Here is a 9,211-nt window from a genome sequence, read left to right on the forward strand (position 1 = left end):
TTAATTTTGAATTGCTCACTGACATCGATATGGTTTTGTTTTTCGAGCGGGGTATACGTGGTGGTATGAGTCAATGTTCCGGGAGATACGCGCAAGGCAATAATAAGTATATGTTATCCTATGATCCATCGAAATTATCATCGTACTTCATGTACTTTGATATAAACAATTTATATGGATGGGCAATGTGTCAACCATTACCATATGCAGTATAATGTTGAAAATTTTGATGTATTTTCGATTGCAACTGATTCATCGGTAGGTTATATTCTTGAAGTTAATATAGAATATCCACAACATCTGCATGATGATCATGCTGATCTACCGTTTTGTCCGACACGTGCCAAACCCCCTCGTAAAAAACAGGATAAGTTACTGGCGATATTATACGATAAGGAGCGTTACGTTATTCATTATCGCAACTTAGAACAGTGTATACATCATGGTCTTCGCATTACAAAAATACACCGCATTCTCCAATTTAATCAATCCCCATGGCTTCGCGATTATATAGAACTCAATACTCAATTTCAAAAACATATCTGTACAAATACCACTACGATTATATGTATCCATTACACCAGCGAAATTATAAAATTATGTATACCGACACAGACAGTTTAATTTATTATATTCAATGTGAAGATGTTTATGAGATGATGAAACGCGATATCCATAGATTCGACACCATCGATTATCCAATAGACAGTGTATATGGTATACCGCTTGTCAATAAGAAAGTGCCTGGTTTAATGAAAGATGAAAACAGTGGTTCAATAATGACTGAATTCATTGGACTTAGAGCAAAGATGTATACTTTGAAAGTGTTCAGTAAAAAAGATGTGAAAAAATTGAAAGGTGTCAAAAACAATATTGTAGCCAAAATGATAAATTTCAATGATTACAAGCAATGTTTACGTGTTGCATTTGAAATAACTCGTCGTCGGTCATGCATAACATCTAAATTGCATAAAGTGATACTGTAACAGAATTGAATATTGCTCTCAGTCCGAATGATGATAAGCGATATCTTATATCTGATTCAAATGATACATTACCTCGGGGCATTATAAAATAAGATTGTAAAGGATAGAAGCTGTACAATAACAGATTGAAATTATTTTATGAAAATCGATTTATTTGCATTTTCACATTAACATTGTAGTAAAAACATCTTTTTATGTTTATAATACATTCTTTTCATGTATCCATGAGTTGTGCGAATTATCAAATCCTAACCATTTCACATATACTTTATCGTCCTTGTTACGCAATATTTTTTTCACTAAATACACATCGGGATTGATAACGCGTTGTAATTCATATTCATAAAATCCTCCTGCAATAGGATTTCCGCATGAATCTTGCAGCAGATAAGTCACAGGATTAGTTATTTGTACTTTGATTATCTTGAACACTTCAGCAGTCCAATTTGGTGTATATCCTTTGTCGAAAACGGTTTTGTATTTGTTCACGCATACAGAGTCACCAACCTTGAATCTCGATGGAGCAGCAGTCTTTACATTGCTATATACTGTGTTCAAAAGCTTATCAGCAATTGTAGGGGTAACATCGCATGGTCGTATTCTAATAGTTCTATGTTTCCACATGTTGTATTTAGCCACAAAACTTGGTAATGCATCGATCCATCTATATATTCCATTGAGTGTAAACAGTTTCCACATATGATTTTTTAAAGTACGATTAAAACGTTCCACGATGGAAGCCTTCATCACTGAATATGTTGAATAGTGATTAATATTCTAACAAAAAACTTCAAAAAAGTAAAAAGATTACGCCAAGTACATGAAAAAATCGGTACTGTGTCATAAGAAAATGTGAAATCGAAATGAGCTGCAAAGTACATACAGGTGCTTTCCAGCAATGTGCAAAGGCTACACTATGTAAGGTAATGTAAGATTCGGTACTTTCCAATTACGCTTAAGATGACACACCTATGCACAGCTAAAATGTTGTGTTCGACTTGGCGTGGCCAAGAAATTGCAAACTAATGAAAGTCTACACAATGTGTTAAAACTTTATTTAAATTGATGAGTCAGTTACACGTCTGTGAAAGGCAAGCTATTGATATCGATAAATGACCTTAGAAATATTTTACAATGCAGCTATGAAAATCTAGTCATATTGTCAGAGTTTTAAATTCACAAATTAACCTGCGAGAAAAGGTATGTTGTTAATGATCTGAGAATTCCTTGCCTGGCCACGCCAAGTCGAACACAGCATTTTAGCTGTGCATAGATGTGTTATCTTAAGGGCCTAGGGTAGTCACGTGACTTTACGAGATTTCTTGGTCAGTATCTGCCATTACAGTTTTCTTTACAGAAATAATATTATCCACAGACATGAGGCTGCCTAATGAATGCAAGATGGAGCCACACTGTGATTTTCTCTCCACTATACACACTACTGCACGAGCCGTATGTACGTGAATTCGGCCGTTGGGATCACTTCGGATAGTTTCGGAAAGACGAAAGAGAAGGCAAATGTCAAATCTTACTCTCGCGTTTCTAAAATGCTATTATGGTTTGGTCCAAGTCACCTGCAAGCGGCATTGAGCGGTACGAGTCATTCGCGAAATATTTCGAGTGTAAACTCTGATTTGATCTGCAAAAGTAAATCAGTTTAATAAAAATTACTTTTCGAATTTATATAACTTGAATGTAAAAGATAATATACTTATAAGTTTCTACGTTCTTGATACCAGGCTTTAAAAACCAATTAAAACAAGTTCATGATGATTTCCTATTAATTTATTTACAAACAATAAGAGTAAAAGGATTTTACTTATCTCTTTGTATATGTGGCGAATTATTTCCAAATGGTTTTTCCTTCGGGTTTGGTCTGGGTTAAGTCTGGGTTAGGCTTCAGCGGAACACCGCTGGAAGACGAAAGAAACGACAACGGAAAGGACGAACTGTGGAGAAACTTACGGAAACCAGGATGCGAAATCGCGAGCAAAATAGTGAAATCAGAAAGAGTCGAATGGGCGATAGGCTCGTTCTTGCCCTACAAAACACCTGGAATAGACAACATCTATCCAAAAATGATCAAAACAACGATGCCGTACATCAAAATCTTCCTGACGAAGATAATGAGAGCCAGCCTGGCGCTAGGAACAATCTCGAGATCATGGAGAATAACCAGAGTGGCGTTCATCTCCAAACCAGGGAAGACCGATTATGCGACGCCCAAAGCTTATCGACCCATCAGCCTGACATCGTTCTTGCTGAAGATGTTGGAGAGGATGGTGGACAGATACATGAAAGAGGTGACGCTGGAAACGAAACCGCTGCACGACAACTAACACGCGTTCAGGGTAGGACACTCGGTGGAGGTGGCTCTGCACAACCTGGTAGGCGAGGTAGAAGGAGCCATGAGGAAGAAGCTGCTGACGGTGGCCTGCTTCATGGACATAGAGAGGGCGTTCAACCAAACGTCCACGAGACTGATAGTCAACTCCCTGAAAGTGTTCGGGCAGAACGACTACGTTACCCGATAGATTAACAATATGTTGACCACCAGGGAGCTGCAAACCTCGAAAGGGGTAACGATCACGAAGGGATTCGTGAAGAGAGGCTGCCCTTAAGGGGGAATCCTGTCACCGCTGTTATGGTGTATGGCAGTGGACGATCTCATACACAGGCTCGAGAGGAGCGGTGTAGCGGTATTGACGTATGCCGACGACGTGACCTTCCTGGCAACAGGAATAAACGAGACGATGGTCACCTACAAGGCGAGGGAGGCGCCATCAGAACTGGAGGAATGGTGCCGTCAAACGGAGCTGTTCGCGAAGATGGAGACGATCTTCTTCACGAGGAAAATAAACAGGCCTGTCATCATGGACCTGACGTACAATTGAGAGACGCTGAAATTCACCAAGGAGGTGAAGTACCTGGGAATCTGGCTGAATGAACGCCTGACTTGGAGGAAACACGTGTTCAAACAGGTAAACAGAGCGACCATGAAGTGGATGTACGAGGCGATAGTGCTTTCGAGGATGCTGTTCGGCGCGATAGCCTGGTGCGAGACCGCCAACATGAGAACGGTCAAGGAAAGGCTGGACGGCCTAGAGGGACTGGCGTTAAGGAGAATGCTGGGAACGCTAAGTACGACACCCACGAGAGCGGCGGAGGTGATCATGGGAATACACCCTCTGGACGTGGAGATAAAGACGCACGCGTTGAAAACGGCACACAAGCTCGCCGTATGGAACGCCTGGAAGGAAAGAGACTTCGGTCACAGTTCCATACTGAGGATGGAAGGAAACGACACCATCAGAAGGCTGGTAAGCATGAGACAGGACGATCAGACCTACCCAGCGGAGGGTGCTCAGCCGGGGTGTGCGTCAGGGTTCCGTATTAGGACCATTCCTTTGGGACCTGGGGTACGACTCTGTGCTGCGCGGGCCCCTCCCCGCCAGGGCGAGCATTGTCTGTTACGCCGACGACACGTTCCTCGTAGCAGTTGGGAGGGATTGAACGAGGACTGTCCGTCTGGCCGAGATGGCCGTGGCCCTGGTCGTCGCCTGGATCCGAGCCTTGGGGCTTCGTATCTCGTCGCAAAAGACGGAGGTAGTCTGGTTTCACGGGCTGCCTCTGTCGCGGCGTGCCCCCCAGGCTCGGATCTGGGTGGGTGATGCCCGCATCCAGGTCGAGGAAAGGTTTAAGTACCTCAGCCTGAACATTGATAGCCGCTGGCGCTTCGATGGACATTTCGACCGCCTCGTCCCTCGGGTTGTGGCCGTGTCGACCATGCTTGGTCGACTTTTACCCAACCTCGGGGGACCCAACCAGAAGGTACGCCGCCTATATGTGGGAGTGGTGCGGGCCATGGCCCTATACGGGTCTCCCGTTTGGGCCCGCGGCCTGGTGGTCAGCCGGAGCCTGACAGCGCATAATTAGAAGGCAAGCTAGTATGGTGCAAACAAAGATAGGCGCTACCGTATGCTGCGTCGTGTTGCGAGGCCAATATGCGCCCGGACTAAATGACGATTTGAACAGTATAATAAACCCTGGACTTCGAAAAATCCGATTGTGTCAGGACAAAACTCTCCAAGGACCACTTATTGGACATTACAGAAGAGAAAAAAGTTTTCATTTCTAGAATAGTGCAGGTACTATGAGCCATTCACTATGTATAGTGAAGTACAAATTGTAGTAAAAGTTTAATTTACCAGTTTTAAAATATAATCACAAATTTACTTGATTTTCTTGCTTCCTTATCTTTAAAAAATGCGAGATACATATTAGAAGGAATTGTTCGATACGTTTCTGGTCTTTCTACTATAGTAAGGGAAACACGGCCAAAGTAAAGATGGAAAAGAGATGGACGGCACAATAGGGATGAAGTGACGACACGTGTTGCGCTACGCATAGCATGTGTAACGTCCCTAAACCGATGTTACGTTGTCCATGGAAGAGCGGCTTTCCAATGGACGAAAAGGTGTGGGTTCGTGTGGCGTGCGGTTAAGGAGTTAAAATCCAAGGTTTATATCTTTCTTAACAATAGTTTATTCAATAATACTTATTCTAATCCTAACGTTAATACAACATTGATAAATATTCTAATTTGGTTAAATAAAATCATAAGATGATATGAGGTTATATTATGCGTGATTATCTGTATGTGAGGTTATATTATAATTATCTATCAATTATCTCGATAACACAAGAGTTATGCAAATACGATATATATGTCGTTGAACGAGAGTTAGGATATGTGATTATTTATATTATTCGCGGTAGAGGATCCCATATACAAGGCGAAGTGTATTGTGTTTGTGTCTGCAATAGATCTTGTCTCGTATGCCCTGGTCGCTGCCAAAGTTATAGGTGGCTATAACCTCAGAGCGGCCTCAAGGTTCCATGAAACATATAAGTTTTGCCTTAATTGTCTAAGCATCCGTAAGCCCTTCGTTGTCTTTTCTACATCAGTCGCTACCTTGAAGAAAAGACTCTTCAGGAGCGGTCTTAGAAATGTGTCCGACTAGGAATGGCTTCTAGCGCTTGTTGGCAGGCGATTCGTCTGCTTCTGGCGAACACGAACTCTATATTAAAGAAGCATCAACTACTACCATTTCATCAACTACACCATTTGCTAGAATGGTCGCTACCTCTAAAGGAGCGGTCTCGATCTATTAGTATATCAGCTTCCTCCAAGATGTTGCCCGCACTGCACTTCACAGGAATCGTCGTAGTGCACCTGTCATAAGGTTACTCCAAACTGAACCTGTAAAGGAACATTAAATACTCCTGATCGCTGGAAAACGGTGGCTACCTCTAGAGGAGTGGTCTCGATCTCACTAGACGAGTATATCAGCTGCCTTCAAGATCTTCGTCTGTTCGGAACCAAATGTCAAAGAGAAGTGTGTCTCCTGCTGCTTTCGCAGGTCCTTATATACCCGCTAGTCGGAGTTCGCGCATGCGTAATGTCTTACTTTTTTATGGCGGTCTTATTCTAATCGTGAATGAAATCGGACGATATACGTTGTTTTTATGTTAACATATTAATTAACTTATAATATATGGTATAAAAATAAGGTACAGAAATATTAATTAGTGTTAGGATAATAGAATACGCAGTAATATAATAATAAAGTATTAGAAAGATACAAATATAGAGAGAGATGGTGATAGGTAGAGAGAGATAGCAATAGGTAGAGAGAGATAGAAATGAATAGAGTGAGAGGGAAGACCGTGGGTCGTTACACATGCAATATCTGTGTAAAACGTCCGGGATAGTTCTTGATATATTCCAATAATATAAATATTACAATATTCATCATTAAAGAGTACCATGCTATTACTGCATTACAAACTACTGCTCTCATGCGAATCTGTAATTGAAACGTAATTTACTTTTCTCTCCACCCTTTCTTCATAGACAAACGCTTCATAGTCGTTGTAGGTTGATGGCCTTTTCTCTTTCCTTTCACATAGCACTTTTCTTTTCTTACTTCTTCGCTTTCCTGTCTTGCTTCCATATTCATTTTGTCCAGAATCACACTATATAACTATTCACACGCGATTAACACGAAAGTAGCGTATGTAACAATTCATACGCTATTCGTATTTGAAAGCTCGAATGCTTTGTACTTCTTTACTGTAATGCACAAAGCAAAGAACTGAGCTGTTCCTCCAATGCCCAATGCTTTCACGGATTTGTTTATATTACAGATCGCTAAGATATTGAAAGGAAGAACACAAGAGTGTGCTCAAGAGCACAGACACATGCGTCTCTCTGTTGCATTAGTATTAGTGTACAATGACACATTTATGTAGGATACATATGTACGAAAATACGTTTCGGACGGAAATACGCAGAAAGAATTGTTTTATTATCCCGTGCATATGCATACGACCAATCTTGTTTTTCGGTATTTGGTTTGTAGGTGATCTCTATATCCTTTAAGATATTGTACCCCATATCTCCACATTTCATCTCGCTTCATCAATCTAGACTTAACACAGACCTAACCCAGACCAATATCAATATTTTCCCCTCTGTTATATTATAAATATAACAATAAGGAAGGTAAAGTGATTCTTCTCCACTTTCCTCGGAATGGAGAGAGACTCCATATTCATGCTTGAAAATGTCATAAATTTTCAAATTTTCGCGTATGCAAACCTTTGCGTGGACCGATGACGTATCGCTCGGGCCATGGTGCAAGTGAGATGCAAAATAGTGAGTGAGTGAAAAAGGCGCTTTAAATCCTGGAATCTTTTGGGGAAAGTAAGAATCAAGGGTTGTCCAGCGAATTCTCTCCTTAGGTAGGTATGTATGTGTGTGGGGAAATTGGAAAGTGAGGGAAGATATACCGAGTGTCTCATTATATTTCGGTATACCTTGGGTACCCGAGAGATCTTAGCAATACATTACAATAGGACACCCATTATGTTCCGTTCGACGAAGCAACCGTTGTTTATTGTTGCCAGATGTGAGAATCTGAGATTTATTTAGACAATTTGTCTATTGAGTCGTCCGTTCGAAAGTTCCACATCTGGCAATTCATAAAACAATTCCATGCTTTCGTCGAGCGGCGTGTTCCTCTCGAGTTATAAACATCGAAGGCTCTATTGCCCCGCAGTCGGTACCGTTACGCCAACTCATCGTTCGTTCGTATTATCGGAGGGTTGACGCCGACTCGCGGGACAATACAGCCATAAAAACATCTGGAAAACACTCGCGTGGGCCCGTTTGGGCCGCGTTATTCCGGGGTTCGTTCTTCCTCCCCAGTTTTCGCGAACCTTCGACCTGAGGGAGAGATTCCTCCACCACCATCGCGGGATGATCGGGGACTTTCCACCACCACTGCCGCGGAGTGACCAAGGAGAGCCCGTTCCACCCCTATCGGAGCGACTGGGGATCCTCCTTCCTCGGGTCGGTGGACAAATCGATCGCGAGCTTTCGTCAATGCCCAAAAACATGGAGGCCCCCGAACGCGTGAATTGGGGGAAGAAGAGCTGAGGAGGAAGCGAACCCCGGAAACAAGAATTAGAAACGATTAGAGAGTCAATTTTCGGGTATCTCCGAAAATTTCCAATCGATTCGTGGGAACTTAGCATCAAACTTTGTAACACAACACGGAAACGATTAGGAGAAATGATTCGAGACTTCGAGGAATTACAATCGTGAGGTTTCGCGACTTAGCCTTTCGTCCCTCTATCAAGCATTCGTGATAGAGTTAATCATTTATTTCAACATTAAATTCGCGAAATAACGTGTTGTTACGAACATCGTTCGGTTTGTCAGCACCTTATTTCTTTCCCCACTACTTTCCTCCACCTCGCACGAGGAAATTCGCCAACAACCCTGCGTGGCAAGGTTCCGACCGACAGAAGAAAAGTGACCACGAAGCGGAAAACTCCGTAAGTACCTCTACGTTTCTCTCAAAATATACCTAAAGAAAGTTCGTTTGGGTCTGCGTTACACAGGTTCCTTTACATACATTCCTTCGACATACTTTAATTAGTTTAATATAAATTTTGTACTTTGTTGTTTGAAAAAAAAAAAAAATAAGAAAGTGTATGTAAAGAATTACGTGAACACACAGCAATTGATTATATATTAGATACTCTTATTATATCTTCTGTTTATTTTTAGATACAAAACAGTGTGAGAAATATAATCTCGGCACCGGCACCGGCACTAGTGCCGACACCGATGCCTACGTCGGCGGAAACTACAC

At 41.9% G+C, this 9,211-nt stretch overlaps 1 pseudogene; it reads left to right on the forward strand.

The window, feature by feature from the left end:
- Positions 1-402: 402 nt before the first annotated feature.
- Positions 403-1,086, forward strand: LOC143187224 (uncharacterized; annotated as a pseudogene).
- Positions 1,087-9,211: the final 8,125 nt, after the last annotated feature.

The sequence above is a fragment of the Calliopsis andreniformis genome, unplaced genomic scaffold (genome assembly GCF_051401765.1).
Source record: "Calliopsis andreniformis isolate RMS-2024a unplaced genomic scaffold, iyCalAndr_principal scaffold0022, whole genome shotgun sequence".
Lineage (NCBI taxonomy): Eukaryota > Metazoa > Arthropoda > Insecta > Hymenoptera > Andrenidae > Calliopsis > Calliopsis andreniformis.